General features: G+C 43.7%; 1 protein-coding gene across 1 annotated transcript in view; it reads right to left on the bottom strand.

Annotated features, from left to right (window-relative positions):
* Window positions 1–12,245: 12,245 nt before the first annotated feature.
* The window catches only part of LOC137539170 (uncharacterized), an 892,710-nt gene continuing 880,339 nt past the window's right edge, over window positions 12,246–24,616 (bottom strand). The window contains exon 6 of the transcript XR_011024946.1: window positions 12,246–12,324. The gene's annotated coding sequence lies outside the window, so the exon portion shown is untranslated. The remainder of the gene's footprint in view (window positions 12,325–24,616) is intronic.

The following is a 24,616-nucleotide window of genomic DNA, read 5'->3' as shown; positions in this document are numbered from 1 at the left end:
AAATGTGTGTTTGAATTTTATTTTTTTTACTTTTAGTTGTAGTTTTACTTTTTGGCCACAAGATGGCGGCCATGAGTTTGTTTACATAATGTCACTCACGCTTAGAGCGACGTATGGGGTACGTTACAGAGCTGTCGCTTTTTCAAAGGGGGAGAGGAATCAGTGATCGGGCACCATAGCCAGGTACACTGATTGCCTGGCTAAGGAACCGCGGGCCGGGAGCGCGCGTGCACGCGTGCGATCGGCCGCGGGAGTGCGCGGGAGCGCGCATGGTTCCTGGACGTAGTTTCTACTAGGAACCAAAAGAGGTTAAAGAGACACTGAAGCAAAAAAAAACAAAAAAACAATGATATAATGATTTGTATGTGTAGTACAGCTAAGAAATAAAACATTAGTAAGAGAGACATACGTCTAATATTGTTTCCAGTACATGAAGATTTAAGAAACTCCAGTTGTTATCTATGCAAAAGAGCCATTGAGTTCCACGACTTTCAAAGTCGCAGAGAGCTCTGTCTTCTGAAGCTTGTTATCTCAACTGTCAGTCAATGTAATTTCTTTTTCTCAGCAGAGTACAGATGAATAGTTCACTGGCCTGCTCTGTAAAATCATTTAGAATGCTGAGTGTAGTGTGTAAACTGCAATTATTAGAGAATGATGCAATGTTATAAAAAAACACTAAATAACTGAAAATAAAAATATGAGAATATTTTCTTTGCTACTAATGTTCTAGAAAATATCCGTACTACACAATCGATTCATCATTATACCATAATTGTGTCTAACCAATGAAAAAGTGAAAAAGTAACACTAAGCTTAACCTCTTGAGGACCTCAGGTGTACATCCCCCTAGTGACCAGGCAATCTTTCATAATTCAGCACTTCACAGCTTTAACAGTTTATTGCTCGGTCATACAACTTACCACCCAAATGTATTTTACCTCCTTCTCTTCCCACTAATAGAGCAGTCTTTTGGTGGTCTCTGATTGCTGCTGTGATTTTTACTTTTTAATATTTTGTTTCTTTCGATTCTTTTATTTTAAATAAAAAAGAGTGATTTTTTGCATTTATATGAATCCCCCCTCCCTCCCCCTCTCTACTAAATCGGCCCTAGCCTGCGATTCATACACACCACTCCACTCTCATAGGCATCAGCCTATGAGAGGAATTAGATTGTGAGCCAATCAGAGGGACAGTTACAGTTAGGCCCGGTTCACATTAGCGGTTGTTTGCCAAACGGACCGGATGACCTGACCGGATCCGGACCGGATCCGGATCGGAACCGTACGGTTCTGATCCGGATCCGATCCGGATCCGGTCAGGTTGCATCAGGTGGCAATCAGGATGCGATCCGGATCCGTTTGGCAAAATATACGTAAAAAAAAAAAAAATGTTGGGGTCTGGGAGGTCAGCAGAAGGGGGACCTGTGGAATCAGGCCCTCTGCTGTTTAGCACTCACCTCCACCTCCGACATGCTGCCAACATCCTGCCAACACCTCCAGCTCGTGCTGCTCCACTCCAAAATGCTTGCCCATGTGTCCCCAGCCAATATCGCCGCAAAAATCCGCATAGGAAGTGGGGTAGAAGATCCGGATTTCTCAGCCAGTGTGTTGTGCGGCCTCCGGTTCCCATTTGTTTGTATTGGCCGGATGGTGCAGTCCGGCTCCGCCCCGGATACGGCTGCCGGAGGGGCCGGATGAAAAAATAGCGCATGTTGGAACGGAGGCCGGAGTCCGGATCCGGCCCGGATCCGGTCCGGCTCCGGTTCTGCAGAACGGACCCATGTGAACGGACGCATAGGCTTTAATTGCTATGCCGTGCGTCCGTTCCGTCCGTTCTGCAGGCGGTGCGGCTCCGGCACGGCGATTCCGGAGGGCCACCGCAAGTGTGAACCGGGCCTAAGTGACAGGGCTGTCCCCTGTACAGTGCTGCTCTAGATCGCAGCGCTGAACAAACGTTTGTTTGTCTTCTTTTTTTTATATTGCAGTTGGCCAGCTCCGATCGTGGCTGGCAGGCTGATCACAGATCAGCCACAGGAAACAGGAGCTCTCGTTCCCGCTAATCCCGCCTCCAGGAGGCGCCACTCTCTCACAGCCCATCGGCATAAGGCAGACGGGAGGGGGTTAAATCAGGGGCAACTTTTATCAAATTACTTTTTTGTTTCCTATGTGCTGAAAAGATGTTATTTGAGGTCTGATTGAAAAATAATGATTTTTTTTTTTAATCCAAAATTCAGGTGGCTCCACAGGCATGGAACATTTTCCTTTTTTCAACAGCTGGGTTTGGTATTTTGAATCCCCTTCTCTCTATCTCTTCAGTTCAAAAGTAATCTGCACAAAGCAGGAAGCAAATTTATCGCCAACATTTTTACCACTTCCACAGGGAGTTGGAAATAGCCACTACTAACTCAATGTCAATCAAATTCAAAATCCCAGCAATAATGTTAACACATTCCAGGAAGTAGTTTTTCACATCTTGCACATATGTGTGTAATTTAAATGTTGTGACTGAGCAAGCAAGAGCCCCAAATCTATACACGGCCTCTCCACAATAATTTTTAACTATAACATTTACAGATAAGAAAAAAAACGTGCATTACCTAAGGAACAGAAAAAGGTATACAGTAAGTATTGCTAATATGAACAGTTGTAACTCCGACTTCTAAGGATGAACTTTTTGTGGACCTTTCTTTGGGACATTACAGGAAGGTGTTTGGCAGAGCTGTCGAGTAGACACATGTTAAAATTCCACTGCGATGGTAATGATTTTTTTTCTTTGCTACAACATTATGAAACGTGTTCATCAAAACCATCCAACTTGCAAGGCCACATAGTTCCTTATCTTCCCCTGTCAACAAAGACATTATTCACCCAAACTTCTTTTTTATCTCCAGTTGGCGGCCCTCATTGTCATTTTAAATTGCGGATCAATCACGCGACACAAAAGGGGCCCTGGTTCCGCCAGCGAGATTAGCGTTGTGGCTAAAATTGTTTACAAAGTCATTTGTAAAGGTTCTCCGAATGTAGATGAAGCCAACTTTTTTTTTTTTTTCAATATCTTCCCCTTCCCAGTTTAACATTGTTGCTCTTGGAGAAAGCCTTAAGCAATGATTTGAGAGGGCGAGAAAAAAAAAATTGTTCATTTATCATTATCGTCAGGGGCTTTCGCAAATGATAACAATTTGTCTTCATCCTATTTTTAGACAATGAGCCACAATAGAGTCCGGAAAAGCCATCTAGCCAGATGGGAGAAGGTGCTTTCATTGCAAAATGTTTTGTGTGTCTCTGTGGTTTTTTTTTTTTTCCTTATACTATTTTTTTTTTCTTTTTCTTTTCTGCTCGTATCAAAAGGAGGACAGGAGGGGGGGAAAAATAAGTTTCAATGAGAAAAAAAGGATATACTTTTAATATCGTCTTTGGAGAAATGTATGACATGGCCTAAGTGAGTTTGATGCCGAAATAAGAAAGAAGATTCTGCAAGATATATAATATATATCATCGAGCTTCTGATGGGATTTTAACCAATATGTCAGTTGATCTCTCTAGTGATATAAATCTGGGTCCGCTTCTCTGTCATCCCCATTTAGATGGATGTCGAAGAATTATTTTTTTTAGCATTGTAAGCATTTTTTAAAAAGGTGATATGAGAGAGAGAGGATTTCAAGCTTGAGGAATAATTGTATTTCTAACAATGATCCTGTTTGTCTTCGGCCAATTATTGAACTGGCTTAGGCTTCCATTTCGAATGATTGAGCGGTGCAAGGAATTATGGGTATACGGCTCCAAGTACTGAATAATTATTGGATATAATGCCCCTTGCTTCTAGTATTCAGGCATAGGTAGAACATTTGAGAACTAAAGCCACATTCATAGTCAGGATGTCATTGGAAATAACAATTTGTGTGCATTTTAGATGATAGTTTGCTAACAATTTTGTATCATGAAACTGTTGGAAGTCTCTGACTAGTGACTAGCCCACTCTTCACAAAGGTACGCATCACTCCAATCTGAGATCCTTTGACAAAATCGAAGAAAGTTGATTAATGTGGATAACATGCAATTCTTCAGACTTTTTTTTTTCGAAAGTTAAAACTTTGTAGAAAAAATAATATGATATAAAATATATCCAGTGCTACATGAGACATTTTGTATTTTACTTTACTAATACTCACCTTTTACAATACTATATATACACTGTGTGTGTTTTTTTTTCTCAAAATATACACAAGAAATGTTAGACACAACTGCATTGAAGCACAATATTCTCAGTGTGCTCAATCAGGCTCAAAGAACATCCAGTGTCAAACTTAAGCTGTTCCTGTCCCAGCATGCCTCTGTGTGCACACTCAACCAGCCGTGGTCTCATGACTATGGCCAAGGGCATGTACAGTTATGTGCAGCATGGCATGGGACTCAGTGAGTGCATGCACACCGTTTGCGCATGCACAGTGCATGAAATTGCTTCCCAAAGTGGCAAACCTTGGCTATAAAAGGACCCTTAAACTGCACTCAGTGCTGATTGTTCTGTCTTCTCTAGGGATTATGGTAAACTGACCTTTTTAATGTGTACTTCTGTTTCCTGACCTGGCTCCTCGGACCTTGACCTGCAACCTAAGAATAATAACGACCTCGGCTTCTGACCTGGACTAGGTCTACCATACCAACTGCTTACCCTTATTTCTGCATACATCTTTGACTATGTCTTTCAGCTGCCTAGCCTGACTTCAGATAGTTAGTTATCTGACCACGGCTGCTACGTCTGCCCATATCAATACCTACAGACCCATCTCTACATTCCACCATGTTTTACCTATCTGTGGTGGGGCAAGTTAAGCAGCCATGACCTGCTGAGTACTGGCAGTAAAAATTCCATTGCCTATTAGGGTTGTACGTCATCTTTTGTGGGATGCTCAAGTGAAGACCAAGTGGTTGTTTAGATTTCACTTAGATTTGTGGGTGCCCAAGAATATTTGGGTGTCCAGTGAGGGAGGAACAGGGGAGGTTCACATTGAATGGATCAAAAACTGATACATGTAAAAATGTAAGGGTTTTTTTGGGCAGCAGTTTTAGATCCGTGACCCACCTTTCCATTTGCGTGCAGTGAATGCAACGGGTCTGTTGATCCAGAAAAATTGCCCTTTTCCCAAACCTGTGGTCCGTTCAGCAGAAAAGGTCCAACAGATCCGTTCCAATGGAGCAATGGGAAGGGATCCCAGTGCTTAACATAGGATCCATTCACATCCATTAGGATCAGCTACGGTACGATACACTAAACAGACCATTTTTTATGCCAATGTGAACCGAGCTTTAGAGATGGTGAAGGATGAAGAGATCAATGTGGACATAGCATTTGATAAAGACGTAAAGGGAGAACAGGGGTGCAGGAGATCAGGCCGAATGACAGGGGAGGCAGGAATTGAAGGGCAAACAGGGGAACCTGAAATATAGACACAGATCCCCAAGGTGACATAAAAAAATGGGCAAGAACTGGACCCCGTGACTAACGCCTTTTCCCTTTCATCCCATTGCTAATATGACCTTGCTGTTGGTAAAAGAGGCACTATGGATACCAATATATCCAGCAAACAGACAGGGGTAAAACTACAAATCATGGGGCCCCCAGAAAAACTTTGATAGGGTCCCCCATGGTCACAGCATTTCCCTGGTCTGCCCTTGGTGACTCTCACCACCTGGGGGCCTATCTTGGAGAAATCATAAAACAAGAGTGGACATCATAATCTTCATACCAATAACAAGTGTAGCCACAAAAAAACCTGATCTGATGGGTGAAGGAAGGGTAAGTTAGTAGTTGGGGGCTCCTCCAGAGCTCTCGGTCCCCTTGCAGGGTTGCAGGGCCTGCTCTCCTGTAGCTATGCCCCTGTAGGCATTTTTATCTGATATATCTGTCTTTGATGAGATCCAGTAGGTGGAGATGGGATACAGGGGAAAGAGGCGCCCAGAGAAGATAAAATGCGTTAAAAACAAATCGAATGAAAAAAAAAGTGAGGTGGTGTACCTCAATGAAGACAAATTCATGTATTAATAGAATTTTATTGCACTGGCAATGCATTTCGTGGGTGCATACCCACTTCCTCAGGCCAAATAGCAGTGCCTAATAGTGCTTGTAGCCACAAATAAGGCGCATTATGTGGCTACAAAGCACTATTAGGCAATGCTGTTTGGCCTGAGGAAGTGGGTATGCATCCACGAAACGCGTTGCCAGTGCAATAAAATTATTTCGGAAGGGAATCATCCCTCTTTGACCAAATTAGGTCATTTTATCAAGAGTGCGACCATTACCAGCTCCGAGTGGAGGCGGGGTTATACATCTCCACCTGCTTCTAGTGGTTGGTTGCTCTTCTGCAACTCACCTTTGTGAGTATAATCCCTCCGCATATTTTATAACCTCTGGTACTGCGACATACTGCACCATCTGGACTCCTCTTGTCTCTGTGTTTTCTTTTTGCAGGGTGCCATTTTTATTATCCCTACTTTTTGTCGGTAAGTGGAGATGTCCTTTTTTCTGGGATTTTTGAAATGACCATGATGATTGCGTTCTTTTTGGACATTTTACCTTTCAGCTCCCGCAATGAATCACCCCACAGACTCCACCACCGGAACAGGAAAGCGAAACTGGCTACAGAAAAGCAACAAACGGCAGATTGCGGTTACTGGGTTGCTGGCTTTTTTATATGCAAGCTATTAACTCCCTTCCCGGCTTTGAACTGCATAGTTCAAGTACACATGCATGTCAATGCTAAAAAACAAATCTGCTTTGTTCAGCACTGAATATACCTAGACCCACAACTGCCTCCTATGTAACCTATAAGCCCTGTCATTAATCTCCTCTGGAGAGAATGTTTCATGCATTTTTCTCTTCTGTCACAGCTCAGGCGGCGTTCCTGAGTCAACGCTCACTGACAAACCGCCACCGTCACTCCTCCAAGAATACAGAACAGGGCGACCCTCGTCATGGGGCGATCTCTGCTCTGTATCTGGATTCATCAGGGCATTTGATTCCAGCGAACAATTAAAGAACCGCTATCGGGAAAAAGTGTAACATTTAAAACACATGAAAACATATACAAATGAGAAGTACATTTCTTCCAGAGTAAAATGTGCTATAAATTACTCTCCTCCTATGTTGCTGTCACTTACCGTAGGTAGTAGAAATCTGACAGAGCCGAGAGGTTTTGGAGCAGTTCATTTCCTCATGGGGATTCTCAGCAAGGCTTTTATTCTCAATGAAGAAGACACTCCCGGAAAAGGATTTATACAGATATGCTAGCCAGCCTCCCTGCTCGCTGCACACTTTTTGGCAGTTGAATACAGCAAATGCAATTTACTAAGTGCTTTTGAAAATAAAGAAAACATTGAGAATCCCCCATGAGGAGACGAGCTGGTCTAAAACCTGTCGGTTGTGTCAGATTTCTACTACATACTAAAAGTTACAGCAACATAGGAGAGGTGCTAACATCACAGAGGCGCTATTCGTGCTACGGACGAGCTACTGTTTGTCCCCTATCTTATTGCCTGATGAAGCGGGATGTGCCTGCGAAACGCGTTGCATCTTTTGGGGTATCAATAATAAATGTATTTGTTTAATTCAGACAGTATTTTGAGTCTGCTTTCCGGAGGTAAGTCCACCACTGCCTCCCAGCAAATTTTAAAATTTTTATTACCTTTTATCCTGCTGGCGCCTCTGTTCTCTTACGATAATAGGAGAAAGGTAATTCATGGCCCATTTTACTCTGGGAAAATTTCTATATGTTTACATGTACTTTCAAGTTTACGATTTTCACCACGAGCCAGGAGGATGCCGCAGGACCTCGCTGCCTACCCTGAGCTGGAAGAAGCCCCAGGTAAATGTATTCTATTACATTTGGGCACTCCTCAAAGTCCCTTTAAAGATAAACTGAAGCGGAATTTTTTTATCATATAATGAATTGAATGTGTAGTACAGATAATTACTAGAACATTAGTAGCAAAGAACATATTTTCATACTTTTATTTTCAGTTATATAGTGTTTTTTATAACATTGCAACATGCTCTAATATTTGCAGTTTACACACTACTCAGCATTCTAAATGATTTTACAGAGCAGGCCAGTGAACTGTTGAACTGTACTCTGCAGAGAAAAATAAAATACTCTGACTGACAGTTGAGATAACAAGCTTCAGAAGACAGAGCTCTCTGTGACTTTCAGGCTTTGTTCACATTGCATTCCGTCAGCGTTGGCCGGTTTTTGAAGCATTTTCCTAAACGCTTTTGCAGAGCGATTGCGTTTTTCACTTCCTGACGTCAGTCAGGAAGTGAACTCTTTGATTCGGAAAAGAACAATGTATTTATTCTTAAAAATGCTCACGTAATCGCTGCAAAAAACGATTTTGTGAGCGTTTTGCTATACCTTCCATTGAGGTGGAATCGCCTCAAAAATGGCCCAAGCACCGCTTATCTGAGCGGTGAACCGCTCAGATGTGAACTCTCTCATAGGGAATCATGGCACAAGCACTTTCAGGGAGATTTTCAAAATCGCCAGCGCTTAAAAATGGTCAAAAACGCCCCTAGTGTGAGCAAGCCCTGAAAGTCATGGAGCTCAATGGCTCTTTTGCATAGATAACAGCTGGAGTTTCTTAACTCTTTCTGTACTGGAAACAACATTAGGCTTATGTCTCTGCTCCTCATGTTTTATTTCTTAGCTGTACCACACATACAAATCATTATATCATCATCTTTTTTTTTTTTTTTGCTTCAGTGGCCTCAATTCACGGAGCATTATCAAACGTTTATCAAACAATTTATCAAACGTTTGATAATTTACCTGATGGGTAAATTCTCATTTTAAATTCACTAAGGTGTTATATATTTATCTAATGTCTTACCGATAAAACGTTCAACAAATATATAACACCTTAGTGAATTCAAATGAGATTTTACCCATGAAGTAAATTATCAAACGTTTGATAAAGTGTTTGATAAACGTTTGATAATGCTCCGTGGATTGAGGCCAGTGTCTTTTTAAATCTGCATGCAAACCAACAATTATTTGCATCTTATCTTCCATATCTGGACTTGAGGACAGGAAATCAGACGGGAACTCCTGCATGTAGCTTTATTTCAAGATACTGATAATACCTCCTTCATCTGACGTCTGCCTGGTTGCACGGAAAATCGCTAAATATTAGCGGGATTGTCAAAACTTATAAAAACAATCGTTTGCGTGTTTTGCAGTTTTATCTTTCTCCAACTATAAAAAAAAAAAAACAGAAAGAAAGAGGGGAAAAAAACAGCATTTCCGATTCTGTTTCTATAAACCTCCGGTGACATCTGGTATTCAGACGCCACTTGCGTGCGTTGCTTTATTGCGATCATATATCATAATCTCAAATTCATATGCACCTGAGGAAATATGTGACATCCACAAACGCAGCCCATTTCCCTTCCAATTTAATAGACCCCCCCCCTCCCCCCCACCCCCTTGCTTTTATTCTATTTTATTTTCTCTTTGTCACTCAAAGTAAGTGTGGAATCCTCCAGCGTGAGTTGTTAAGAGCCGATCCAGGGAGAGGCAGAGGGAGTGAGGTGGAGGATTCTTCCTCCCATGCAAAAAGCCAAGCTCAATTTGTGTCAAGGAAGGTTAAAAGACCTTGGGATTGGCGCCATCAACGCGTGGCTGTCAGGCCGCCGATCCGCTAACAATTTAGTGGCGAACGCCTGTTGTTCGATATCATTTCACATTATATTATGTCAGGGCCGGGTGACAGATGCACATCAGCCTGACAGGACTCATTTACCTTATGGAGTCCCCGGCTGACATGTGAAAAGACTTACAGCTTTCCTGCCTCTTTCTTGGGAACGTACGGAGGAAATATAGATAACGTTTGTGGTTGGATTGCCTTTAGCTTTCCTTCTGAATTATCCTTCACAAGTGGACTGTGAATGACAAGTCGGCAAAGACCCCTCTTACAGAAGCTTTGGAAAGCAGCTGCTAGTGTTTGATTCTGATAAAATAGTATGATTGCTGCGTACTCCAGTGATGAGATTACGACAGAATGAAGATCATGACCAGGAAGGCCGAAATCACTGCCCAAACCCCTCCCCCCATACCACATTCCGGAATCCTCTTTTGGGCGGGGGGTAAATAACCACAACCCACTCGTGCTGGCAGCAATGGGAAGGACAAGACACTTTCTTAAAGGACTTCCGAGGCCACGCTGTCCGTGCTGTTCCGCCGGGTCCCCACCGCTCAATAGCCCCCCGAATGGCTCCCAACCGTACGGCCCGGGTCGGGCTCTCCTGCCTGCATAAAGATGGCCGCCGGAGTTGGCCGCGGCTGCGCAGCTCTAGGGCCAACCCCCCGATCGACGTAACAGGCTGTTTCCTGTAGCGTGGATCGGGGAGTTGGCCTTAGAGCTGCGCAGCCGCACCCGCGGCTATGCGAGCTGCGCAGCTGCGGCCAGCTCCGGCGGCCATCTTTATGCAGGCAGGAGAGTCCGACCCGGGCCTTACGGTCAGGAGCCATTCGGGAGGCTATTGAGCGGCGGGGACCCAGCGGAACGGCACGGAGGGCGCGGATGGCATCCTCCGTGCCTTCCAAACGGATGCAGATATCTAACTTCTTCATTTTTTTTTCTAAATTTGGCCTCGGAAGTCCTTTAAAGGGAAGGTACGAGGAAATAATAAAAAAAAAAAAAAAAAAATTTACTTACCTGGGGCTACCTTCAGCCCCTGGCAGCCGTTCTGTTCCCTTGCCACACCTCTGCTCCCAGCCGGTAGCCCTGGGTCCCCTCAGTTGCCCAAACTCACTGGATCAGCATCTACTGTGTGAGCACCGCTCGCAATCACACCGATGTAGTCTGGCGTGCTCTGCGCAGGCGCAATAGTTCTGCACCTGCGCAACCACGTGAGTGCGATTGCGAGCGGCGCTCATGCGGGCGCAGTAGATGCCGGTTGGCAGCTGTAACGGAGGGGACCCCGGGACACTGTCTGGAAGTGTAGCTGCGGCGAGGGCACAGGATGGGTGCCAGGAGCTGGAGGAAGCCCCAGGTAAGTAGATTTTTTTTAAAAGTCCTCACATCTGAACTTTTAAGTGGACCTGAACTCTTGAACATGACACAATGGAAGCAGAGAGAAATGCACCCTGTGTGTGTTTTTAGAGAGAAAAACCTGTCTAATTCCCCTTCATCTGTAAGTAATCACAAGCGTAATATGGTCTCTCAGCTGTGTCAGCACAGAAATTCTGCAGTCCTCTGCAGACAAAGCTAATATGTAAACACAGGTTGTTAACCCTTTGTCTGCTTCCATGAAAGCAGGAAGTAGACACACTGCAGAGTTATTGCAGGAGTTCTGTAAGCATAGCACCAGTACCCCAAAGAGGCCCAAAAAACATTAGCACCACTGAAGTTGAAAAAGTAAAAAAAAAGCTTCATTACATATCCAGAAATATCAATAATATACACAATATGTTAAAAACACTTAAAAAGCGTATTATAATAACCATCTGCCTGCATAATGACATATCTGCATGTATAAAATGCCTGCTGCAATAATCAAGGACACTGAACACTCATATAGAGATGTTCGCGAACATGGCGAACCACCATAGACTTCAACGGGCAGACACATTTTAGTAGTAGTAGTAGTCAGAACATTTGTATAGCACATTTCTCCTGTCGGACTCAAAGCGCTCAAGAGCTGCAGCCACTGGGACGCACTCAAGAGGCCACCCTGCAGTGTTAGGGAGTCTTGCCTTGAACTCCTTACTGAATAGGTACTTGTCTTAGCCAGGATTCGAACCCTGGTCTCCCATGGCAAAGGCAGAGCCCTTAACCAGTACACTCTCCAGCCAAACCTACAAAGACTGTTTCTGGCTATAAAAGTGATGGAAAAGTTGTGTCAAGGGGTCTAACACCTGGACCTGTGGCATGCTAGAGGGGGATCCATGCCAAAAGTCCCACCAAAAATTACGGAGTTGACGCAAAGTCGGGTTTTAATCCCTAAAGGGCAGAAATCACATTGTGCACAGCTCTGGGTGTCAGTGAGCTGTGGAGTGTCACACACAGAGAAATGCAATATTACTATCAGAATACAGTGAAATAATAATGCACTGGAGTGGTGTAATGAAAAATATTTCAACCTGTAATATTTTGCGACTTGAATGGACTGTGCTTAACTGCTCATGCGTACCTTCTTTCACATTTCCCGGCTGTCCTTATTTGCAACTGCTGGTGTTTAGTTCCCTACAGGGAGGGTTATTAGTGGTTCTGTGCTTGCAACTTGATGAGGCAATAACAATAGCAGCAGTGTGCACAGAGCTCTGGGTGTGGGCTGTGGAGACAGAGAAATGCAATAGTACTATCAGAATACAGTAAAATAATAATGCACTGGAGTGTTCTGTGCATGCATGCAACTTAATGTAGCAACAGCAGTAATGTGCACACAGCTCTGGGTGTCAGTGGGCTGTGGAGTGTCACACATACAAAAAAAAACACAGGAGACTGATGTGCTAGCTCTCAAAAGGGCTGTTTGGGGTGCTTTCACAAGTGAGGAACAAGAACACAGGCCTAGCCAATCCCTTCCCTACCTATCTGCAGAAAGTCTGACCCTGCTCTCACTATCAGTCAGCAGCCAGCAAAGAATGAATCCAATATGGCCACCGCAACTGCTTTTTGATGGGGAGGTGGGGGCTTCAGGAGGGGGTGCTAGCTGATTGGCTGCCATGTGTCTGCTGACTGTGAGGTAAGAGGTCAAAGTTCGGCTCCATGATGATGTATAGAGGGCAGGTCGAACTTTGCAGTTCCTACAGTTCCCTGGTGTCTTGTGCACCCCCCTTTACAGTTCCCTGGTGCCTAGTGGCTCCCCTTTGCAGTGTCTTGGTGTCTAGTGGCCCCTCCCTCCCCTACACAAAAAAATCTGTCATGTCTAGTGGTCCCCTTTCCTCCCCCTTACAGTTTCCTGGTGTCTAGTGATCCCCTTTACAATTTATTGGTGTCTAGTGGCCCCTCCCTCTCCTATACAGACAATTACCTGATGTGTAGTGGCCCCCTTCCCTCCCCTTTACAGTTCCCTGGTGGCTAGTGGCCTCCCTCCCCTTTACAGTTCCCTGGTGTCTAGTGGCCCCCATCCAGCCCCTATACAGAATATTCCAGATGTCTACTGCCCCCCTCCCCTTTACAGTTCTGTGATATCCAGTGGCTCCCCACCATCCCCTATACAGACAAATTCCTGATGTCTAGTGGCTCCTACCTCCCCAATACAGTTCCCTGGCGTCTAGTGGTGTCCCCCCTCCCCCCCTCCATCCTCTATACAGACAATTCCCAGTGTTTAGTCACCTCCTCCCTCCCCATACAGTTCCCTGGTGTCTTGTGCAACCCTCCCTCCCCTATACAGACAATTCCCTGGTGTCCAGTGGCCCCTCCCTCCCCTTTACAGTTCCCTGGTGTCTTGTGCACCCCTCCCTCCCCTATACAGACAATTCCCTGGTGTCCAGTGGCCCCTCCCTCCCCTATATAGACAATTCCCTAGTGTCTAGTGGACTCTCCCTCCCCTATACAGACAAATCCCTGTTGTCTTGTGCACCCCTTCCTGCCCTATACAGTTTCCTGGTGTCTAGTGGTCCTCTGTCCCACCCCTTTACAGTTCCCTGGTGTCTTGTGCACCCTTCCCTCTCCTATACAGTTTCCTGGTGTCTAGTGGTCCTCCTTCCCATCCCTATACAGTTCCCTGCATAGCCCACTTTAATAATTGTTTTGCTGCCTAGCGTGCCAAAATTCAGAGTACTTAATTGAGTGATGAAGCTGAAATGTCAGTACTCTCCAAAGGTAATTCAGAGCCTCTGATCATTTTGCATGTTTCATTTCCATTCCATTTGTTTTAAATACATGCATTATACTGATATTTCCCATTTGCTGGAGACTCTGTGCTGTGGAGTGGAATGCAGAGTAACAATGGCTACACAGCAGCCTCTTTCGCCGTCTCCTGTCTTCCGCTGACAAAACAAAGGTAGCGGATCTTGTTTCGGGCTCTGCCAAACACTGACTTGTTACCGTGACTACAGGTTAGAAAGCTGTTAATTAGCTCGAGCAGTCTCTGAAGACTTTGTTAATGGACGTGGCGCAAACCCCATAAACCCCTCCGTGAGGCAAACACAGTAATGAGAGGAGGAAAAAAGAAACAGGAATATGGATATCAGTATAAAGCCAAAGGCCTACATAAGATAATAAAGAATGCATTTCAATTAGCATCAAACAAATAGGCATATGCTTATTTACAGCTATGTAACTGTGATGGCTCAAAAAAAGCCGTGTTGGTTGACAATGACATGCAAAACGTTTTAAGCCAATTTTATATATTACAGAGATGGTATTTAGGATTCCTAGATGCTTATGTGCCCATGCCTAAGCTCTGGGCGACAATCACACGGGGGTCCTGTGCTGCCATTTTACTCTTCAACCTTTATTAAATCGCAACGCTTAAAGGACACCTGAGGCGAAAAAATAAACGAATGAAATAAACAATTGTATCTATCTTCCTTCCCCTAAAAATCCGTTTTAAGATATTCCACAGTTTTATTTTATGTTCAAATCTACTTTTTTAAGGTTTAACTGTTTTATTGTTTTTGCTCAATGACACATTCATTGAAGTATGCCAGAGCTAAAATCTATGAGCTATTGACCCTTTTTATATCTTTCCTGCTCTCAGAAGCCATTTTCTGCTAGGACAGTGTTTTGTAGTTGAAATTTCTTATCACTGTACTCACTTCCTGTCTGAGTCAGGACTGAGTCAGCCACTTACATACCGGATATTTAACTCTTTCAGGCAGAGAAAGAAAAAAAGGAACACAGCCTAGTTATGTGTGTGCTTGGCACTGTACGTACACATGTCCATCTCATCATGTCACATGTCACCTCGGGTATCCTTTAAAGGGATACTGAGCAGGTTAAAAAAACAGAATTAGTACTTACCTAGGGTTTCCTCCAGCCCACCATAGGCCGTGAGATCCCCCGGCACACTCCTGGCTCCTCTTCGGGTCCAGCTGGCGTCTGCGTTAATTGGCTACGCCGGCCGCTACGCGTCATCCTGCCGGCCGGCATGACAGTCCTGAGCAGGACCGGTTCTCTAACTCTGATTGTCACTGTCTCCCACACAGCGTCACCCGTGTCACTCAATTTATTGTGCTTTACTTTTAGTGATATATCGGACAGTCAGTGTCACTGTGGTTAAAGAAAAAATTACATTGTCGGACATTTTTGTAATTTACTGATTGATAATTAGCATACTTTGTTACACCAATACACCTTACTGTGTGATACTTTCAGTGATATATCGGACATGCATTTCTGGTCTCTGAAAAACCCAAACTACGGGCTTGATTCACTAAGACAAATAGCAGGCCTTATCAGAGTAGCATAGCAAGCGCTACGAACCCGCAGGGGGCGGCTCAGGGCAGGGCGAGTGGAGCTCTCGTCATTGCCAAGCAGCAGGCATAAGTTCGCTATGCTACTCTGATAAGGCGTGTTAACTTTGATAAGGCGTGCTATTTGTCTTAGTGCATCAGGCAGGGCCGGCCCGCTCATGAGGCGGGGTGAAACTTTTGCCTCAGGCGGCAAATTTCCAGGGGCAGCACCCGCCCGTCCGTGGGTGCGGGGAGCCGGCCCGCCGAGCTGGAGGGGTAGCTGGCAGGACGGGGGTATTGGGCCAGCGGCGGGGAGGGGGGTCGGACCCCCCCCCTCCCTCGCCTGGGTCCCCCGTCCTCCGCTCCCCTCCAGCCTAAATAGAAGCAGCCGTATGTGTAAGAGGCACGGGCGGGGAGACACTCACCGCTGGCCCAATACCCCCGTCCTGCCAGCTACCCCTCCAGCTCGGCGGCCCCCCAGAGGGGGGAGGGGCGGCGGTGACAATTTTTAAAAAATTTGCCTCAGGCGGCAAAAAGTCTAGGGCCGGCCCTGGCATCAGGCCCAATGTGTCATGTGTTTTTTACACACTGCCTTTAGCTATGTTTATTGTATACCACCCCACCTCTTGTCCCCCCCCCCCCCCCCCCCCCCCCATTCTTTTAGACTGTAAGCTCACAAGGGCTGAGCTCCTTTTGTGTCTTGGAAATCATTATGCATTTTATTCATCATGTTACTATTGCCACTGTCATTACCAATTCTGTAGTTTGTATCGATTCTGTTTTTTGTTGCCAATTATGTATTTTGTAAATTGGTGTGTTCCATTTGTCTGTATTATTTTGTACGGTGTTCATTTCTTACTTTGTACAGCGCCACGGAATATGTTTGGGCTTTATAAATTAATAATAATAATACTTTTTGGCATTTACCCATGAAAAAAGCCTTTGTGTAAAACATGTATTTCTTCCAGGACATGTCACTCCTGATCCCCGTCTGCTATGCCTCTGCCCAGGTTTTGGTAGACTTTTTGCACACCTTTTTAACCACTTGAGGACTGTGGGCTTATACCCCCCTAGTGACCAGGCTATTTTTTACAATTTAGGCCACTGCAGCTTTAAAGCCTCACTGCAGAGCCGTACCACTCAGCACACAAGTGATCCCCCCCCCTTTTTTTCTGCCCACCAACAGAGATTCCTGTTGGTGGGCTTTAATAGCTCCTGGGGTGTTTTTTTTTTTTTTTTTTACAAATATTTATTAGTTTTTTTAATAAATAATACTTTTTTTTGTAATTTTTATAACGCCAGCCAGCCAATCACAGCGATTGGCTGTCATAAGCATCAGCCTATGACAGCAGATCACATTTGTGCCTCCAAAGGGGACAGCGTGTCACACGTCTGTCCTCAGTACAATACTGCCATAGATCACAGCACTGTACAGTGTAAATAGATGGCGGTTTTGCCGTCTAACAGTCTCCTAGTGGCGATCGCTGCTGGGAGACTGATGACAGAGCGGAGCGCCATCATCCAAGCTGAGATGCGCGTGCATCGGCGTGCGATCTCCTGCAAAACCCCGCCCCAGGACTTGACACCAATTGGCATTAGGCGGTCATGGGGCTGTCACCGCATTCAAGCCAATTGGCATGGCGCGGTCGTTAGGTAGTTAATGAAACAGTGACTGCAGGGATGCCCTGAAGGTTTCTGAAGTTCACCTGCCGTGGGGCTTCGCGAACGCAAAATCAAGAAGTTCAGACATCCCTAGCTAGGAGTGTTTTCAGATGTTACCAGGTGGCTTATGGACTTCTGGGGCTGCACGGTGCAGCATGTTCCTGGGATGTCACTGAGGTTATGGAGGATTTTAAACCTGGCCAGGTTTGCCAACCTAATGTAGATCACTTGTAGTACATGCAAATTAGCACAGTGCGGTCTCTAATTTGTATGTACTACAGTTTGGTTTAGCGGGAGTGGTGTACCTGCTGGAGACCGGCACCGGCGTACAGGTCAAGGCTGGCTGACCTGGTAAATGGTGGTCAAGAGTGTGATTCTACAAACTAATGTAGATCACTTAGTTCTCTTCACCCATTACTAGCCATGAACAAAACAGAGTATTTATGGAGAGTATTTTATAGAACAGAGAGGGAAATTTGCTTCACAGTTACTCTTGTTTCCTAAACTAGAAGCTCACAAAATGCATCAGCATTCCCAGAAAATGTAGAAGAAGTACAGGGCCTAACCTGTGCTAAGTTTCCAAAAATGTAACTCTAGAAGAAAGGTATGGAGCTCTTGTATGATAGCATTATATTATTATTATTATGTTTCCACAGGTTTATTTTGAAATTCACAGGATTTGGAAACAGGTCTGTGTTAGGGTCGGGATAGTTGGAATTGCAGATTTCCTATTCCGCGGAAATTCCAATCTCCGCCAATTACTGATTTCCGAGGATTTCCGAGGAGCCTTTTTTTGGTCATTTTTGCATTCTCTGATTGACCAAGTATGGGATAGTACCTGGCGGTTGTAAAAACAACTGCCAAGGTTCTGAGATGAGAGAGACCAGGAGCCTAATGGTGCAGTATCGTTAGACTAAGTGGATGATGAGTAGAGTAGAAAGTTATACTCACAAGGGAGGGTTGAGCTCCTACAACCACCGACAGAGCCTACGGGAAATTAACCGTTCCCATTCGGTATCCCAAATCCACTAGGCAGGTGCTGGTCAGTCGCTCTACTTGGGTATCTGAACACGTGGTGTACAAGATACTACCCCGAAGGGTTGGACTATAGCTAAAACAATGTGTATGAGGCACCCAGAATATAACAACTTTAAATCATATAGTATAGAAGTAATTTTTTCTTACCTCCATCAATGAACATACCATATAGGTAGAAATTAATTTTAATAATGCACAATAAAGACAACGCGTTTTACTGGTACTGGCCCGCTTCTTCAGGTCAATAAAAAGTGCATAAATCAGCAGAAATTACGAGTGTGGGCGCTTTTTTTTTTTTTAATCATTTTTCCATTCTCTGATTGACCAAATACTTCTGACTCAGGCCAGATTTACCATATGGCACTGTAGGCACCTGCCTACATGTGTCTGATGATGGAGAGGCGGTTATCTCCCCTCCATGAGTGCCTCCCTCCCGCCTTCCCTATGTAGAGTCCTGATGAGAGTGTAAATAAGAGGTTACTCACCTTGCTCTTTGCATTCCACTGACCTCTAGCTTCTTAATACTGATGTTCTTCTAGCTACCTAATACTTGGGGGCACCTCTAGCTACTTAATACTGAGGGTGCTTCTGGCTACCTAATACTTGGGGGCTCTGTGGCAGAAAGATGTACAGCAAGTTGCTGCACGCTCATATGTAGTGGAAGCAGACGGACATTTGTACCGAAGAAACAGGAGATTTCTTAGAGCAACAGAGGAGAGAAGTGATACAGACAATGAGGAACACTCTCCGACAGACAGAGACAATCCAGCTTTGAACTTACCAGACAATACATTACTGAATGAATCGGGGAAACAGTAAAAAAGGGCGCAGGAGGCTAGTGGACAAATCGGGCGCCACCATTCACTCCCATAATAAATATTGTTTACTGGGCGCCGAACAGGAAAAAAGGGCGCCCGAGAATAATAACGTTTTCCAACGGCGCCCGAAGATTTTTAATGTTTTATAACTGCTTGTGATGATTTACATTTCCTATTTCGATAAAACATTATTTTAAATGTTATCCCTTACTGTTTGTAAAACATTATTATTCACAAAATAAAGCGATCAGTACGTAACGAAAATTGCAATATATTTTATCCCTTACTGTTTCTAAAACATTATTCTACACACAATACAGTGATCACTAAGGAGGGTCTTAGGTTTAGGCACCACCAGGGGGGTCTTAGGTTTAGGCACCACCAGGGGGGTCTTAGGTTTAGGCACCAACACGGGGGTCTAGGGGTTAGGGGTAGGTACATGGAGGGTTACTTACTATTTTTTTTTAAACATTATTATAAATTTCACTTTTTAAACGGAAGATTAACGTTTTCACAATTGCCGATTTCATGCACATTATTTAATGATTTATAACTTTATAAAACATTATTTTTAAACGAAATATAGTACAATATATTTTTAAACGTTGTCCATGCTTATCGTTTAAAACCCAGCGCCCTTTTTTTCCCAACGCCCCTTTTTAACGTACGCATGAATCGGAGTTAGGGACACCTGAAGATGATGGTTCTGCACCCCCTCGCTGCACCTGGATTCAAGTTATCAGAACACCTGTGAATATAGAGACTACATCCTCTTACTTTTTCTCTGAGTAGATGCAGCAATCCACAAACTGTATGTTTAGCATTTACTTATATTTTCAAAAGAAGGGAGATGTTAGGAAGTTGAGATTCATATGTCTGCGCCACCTACAGTGACATGAGAGTGCTGCATTCTAAATACTGCATTCTAGCTGTTTGTTAATGTGGTGTCTCAATAAAGCTGTTGTTGTTCTACTGACCATGAGGCTGATCAGACACAGGCACGGGAAGTAAGAGAGACAGTTGGGACAGGCAGCACACTTGCGGTGCAGTTCAGTGGGTGTTTGTAGGATCATGGAGGCCGAAGTCTAAGGTACCAGGACATCTGTGCCTACAGGCTCAAGTGATGTAAATCGAGGCCTGCTCAGCAGTATTTGACCAATCAGAGATTGCAGACTTTTACCGCGGTAATCGTAATAAACATTTTAGGCCAATCACAAGACTTTGAAAAACTCTGTAGTATCTTGAATCTTGTGATTAGTCTAAAATTACCACGGTAATCCGATTTTCGCAGAAAAATTATGCATTCACTGATTGGTCCAATGCGTCCAGGTTCTGTTATTTGGCTAAAATTACCAAGCTGTGGTAATGGGGTATTTCCGCAGAATTCCCATTTATTTTGGAAATGCAGAGATTTTAATTCCACGGAATCTCAATGAGCATTCCTAGCTGTGTAGAAGCTCTAGTTTCACCCTCGTGGATTGTTCATTAGTACTGGAGCATATGAGACTATGTGAGTTTTCATACTTGATGCAGCTATTTCGAGGAAAAATAAAATCTCTTTATACAAATCATGTGACAAAGGATCCTTTCTGAAAAGCTTGCAGCTGCCAGGAGAGTGGGTGTTCCCTCACTGAGCAGCCCCATCATTCGTGATCACACAGATGCCCCACCCACTTCCTCCTTGTACTGCTGAGAGATTACCGTGACACTTTGTAGCCAGTACTTCATGATAGTTCTTTTCTGTTGTAGTTGCAGCGCTGGAAAAATAGGTTCAGCTCTTATGAGGCTAGGTAGAGAAGTTAATCAGTTGTTCTAGGCTCCTCCTTGACTACCTCATGTGGGTGATGGGCAATTGTGGGAGGAGTCTGGACAACTTTCTTTCTAGAAATATTACATTGCAGTTTGTAGATGAAGTAAAGCTGTAGGATGCAGGCAGCTAGTCAGGTATTTTCACATATATACTGCAAAAAATACAGAAGTTAAATATGCAAAATACAGTTAATGGCTTGTTAATGTAATTTTATTAAAATATCCATTGAAAAAACGCGAGTCTGATCTGGGCCTTTAAGTCGTTGTGGGTGAATATTTTACAGCTACATTGCTACGGTTTAGTCATAGTCAATGGTCACGCTACAGAACAGAGGGAGGCGAGGTGACTGGACGAGGTGGAACTCTGCGCGCTCTCGCATGTGTTTCCACCACCGTCGCATCCTCCAGCACCGCCACCAGGACGCTTACAGACAGGTCCCTTCTGTTTGAAGCCCAGAGGACGACATGGTAGTGAAGCATACATAAAACATGCCACCAGCAAAAAGTAAGTGGCAGCAGACAAAACCCCAGCCAAGCAAACTGTCACTGCGGCCCCGCAGGGGTTTCTGAGCTCTATCAAATCCTTGCTGGTTAACCAAAAGCAGAGGCGAGCAGGTAGCAGACAGGGAACCCCCCACCTCCCCCCATTTCATGTTTTTATTTATTTATTTTATCTGAGTAGCTGAACCAACAACAGGAGCTAAGGAGAGATTGTTTAATGCCACTTGTCTTCAGTTCCTCTCCAACCACCAGCTTCCAGCCAGTGAGTATTAACCCCTACGAAGGCTGGTCCACATCCTATATCAATGCTGGACCAGTACCTTTTAGATTTTACATGAGTAGTAAATCTGGCTGGAGAGGAACTTGTTCACCTGGAACATACAAAATAGTCATTACTGGCCCCAATTCAAATGGAATTTCAAAACAATTTACTGTATTTTACATCCCATTCCTTTCGATCTCTCTTACTTGTACAGTTGGCCAGCGATTTTGTTTTCCTGTCCAATGGTCTGTCTCCCCTGCTTCCCACCAATCCCCCCCCCCCCCCCCCAACCTTATTCAACTAAATCCCTGGATAAAGTCATGCACCATCTTCCAATATGGTCTCCAGGGTCTTCTGCAGGTTGGCCATCAAGCCATCACAGCAATCTGGCCTCCTGAGATGCCAATCACCCACCCTTCCTCTTCTAACTCCCAAAGAGATAGGTGGTGGCCTAGGATAGAAGCACAATGGCAGCCAGAAGCCAGTATGGACCTGGGTGGAAGGGCGTAATCAATTTCAGGATGGATTGGGGGGCAAGGAGGTTGGGATGTCCTAAATTGATGACCCCATAGATAAGTATAAGGGAGTCATGGTGGGTGTAAAGACCACCATTCTGTTAGGCGAGGATAGATTGTTGGGGAATGCAGCATATCGTACGGAGTATAGTAATGCTTTTTTACTGTTTCATTGTACTCAATAGGTTAGGTGCTAAAAATAAGGAAAAAAAATATAAAACAAAAACGGAAAGAGGTTTTTTTTTTCTGATGGTGCCCTGTTATGACAGAACATTCTTGTTTTCCTGCTTTGTAACACAGATGAAATGACTCCGTTTTCAAGAATTGAAATTCGTAACATATTACCAAGTCTGCAGACTTGGCTTCTGTAATGTTAGAGAGATGTAAATATGCCAGTAAACTGTAATTATTTTATGTATAACATAACAAATATATGAAAAAATATATGATAGTTTGTAAACACTAAACCCTCAACTTAATCATTTTGCATTTGATCATTTTAAAGGAAACCTGTTTGAGTTTATGGAGCAGAAGTGAAGTCTCAAAGCTGGATAACAGCGGAAGTGACAAGTGGCAGTATAGTAACTCCCTATCTCCCTGGATCAGCATCAGAAATTAATTAAATCTTATAAAAAATATCTAATATATTTTAAATATTCTGAAAATTGCCTTGGCATAGAGAGTTCTGTATATATAGTTGATGAAATGATAAGTTTTACACATCTCTCTCTCCCTATCTCTCTCTCTCTCTCTCCATGTATATATATCTTAGACATTTATTGGAAAGGTGGAATTGAAAAAAACATGTAATGCAAATTGCCTAAAAGAAGATAAGCTCCACTTACATGTACAAAGATGACATGTGATGATGAGATAAATATGTGTATGTACAGTGCAAAATATATTACTAGCCAGGCTGTTTTTATTATTTTGCTGCCTGAAAGAGTTCATTTTCAGGCACGCAAGTGACAGCTTCTGTGTTATCAGGAATATAGTAAACCTCACTGATATGCAATTACAGCCATTAAAGTATTCCTGGCAAAATCCTGGCAAAAAAACTTCTGAGGGCAGGGAGAGACAGAAAAGGGTTAATACTTCATATATTTTAAAGCGGTTTAAAACCCTGACTATATTCAATAAAAACATGTTTTCCTACTTTTTATGTGCCATACGGTTAACATATTTGCTTTTGTGCATAAGTATTAGTATTCATTTAGAAATTATACGTTCTCAAAGTACACTTTTTTTGCTCTGAAAGCTGACTTTGCATTTTATTTATAACTGTTTTATTAATTTTTCTAACAAACAGAAATGCTTTCTAAATTGTCTGACTTTGTTCAGGGGACCGACAGTGTAGGAGATGTGTTTATTTACATTCCTCACTTGATACAATTAAACACAAGATAACATAATCTACAACTTTGGATGCGTCCAGATTTCTCTGCACTGAACTTTCAAGTCCTGTGTGTAACCCTTTGAATGCTGTTCTAGCAAAAATAATAATAAAAATAATCTATTAGAGCAAAGAAGAAATGCTGGGTTTCATTCCGCTTTTACTCTGGGACACTTAATAGACTGATATTGTGCAGAGACATTTAAACATTCAATCTACTTTGTAAAGGTTTAAATATAAAATAAAGCCATGGGATATCTGAAAAAAATGTCATTGTTCGGAGTAGAAGGATAAACACATCAGTTTATTAAAAAAAAAAAAAAAGAAAACTTGGAAAACAAGTAATGTAAAAATGGTGAGCAGAAGCCCTGTGCACTTGCAGAAAAGTGACCCGAAAGTGGATGGAAATCTACTCGAAAAGTTTTATTTCTGTTACCCTCTCTTAACGATGGAGTTCGCCACTGTCCAAGTTGTAAAAAAAAAAAATCTTTTATTATTATTATTATTATTTATTGTATTTATAAAGCGCCAACATATTACGCAGCGCTGAACATTAATTTAGGTTACAGACAATATTTAGGGGTGACATACAGCAATATGACAATACAGGAATACAAGAAAACCAGATCACACACCATAGTATGAGTACAAGGTAATGCTTAGTCAGTCACTGGATGGAGCATGGAGATTAGGCAGGTTAGGTTCACTCAGATGCATAGCATGGGTGCACAGTAATGGAGGTGCAAGATCAGGTAGGACACAAAAGGAGGAGGACCCTGCCCAAAGGCTTACAATCTAGAGGGAGAGGTAAGGACACGAATGGTAGGGGACCAGAGTTCAGCTGTAGGTTTAGAGCACTTGTGAGGGGTGGTAGGCCAGAGTGAAAAGGTGAATTTTGAGGGCTTTCTCGAAGATGTTGAAGGAGGGGGCTGCCCTAATGGGTGGAGGTAGGGAGTTCCATAGTGTTGGAGCAGCTCTTGAGAAGTCCTGGAGGCGTGCATGGGACTGGGTGATTCGGGGGGCGGTTAGGCGAAGTTCATTGGAAGAGCGGAGTGAGCGGCTAGGTGTGTACCTCTGAGTAAGATCGGAAATGTAGGTTGGACAGGTTTTGTGGACAGATTTGTAGGTCAGACACAGTATCTTGAATCTGATTCTGGACTGGATAGGAAGCCAGTGGAGGGATTCTAGGAGCGTTCCGCCGTGGTGGAGCGACGGGAGCAGTGGATA

This window comes from Hyperolius riggenbachi, chromosome 11 (genome assembly GCF_040937935.1).
Source record: "Hyperolius riggenbachi isolate aHypRig1 chromosome 11, aHypRig1.pri, whole genome shotgun sequence".
Classification (NCBI taxonomy): domain Eukaryota; kingdom Metazoa; phylum Chordata; class Amphibia; order Anura; family Hyperoliidae; genus Hyperolius; species Hyperolius riggenbachi.
The sequence above is the reverse complement of the archived record's forward strand: the minus strand, read 5'-3'. Positions and strand labels throughout refer to the sequence as shown.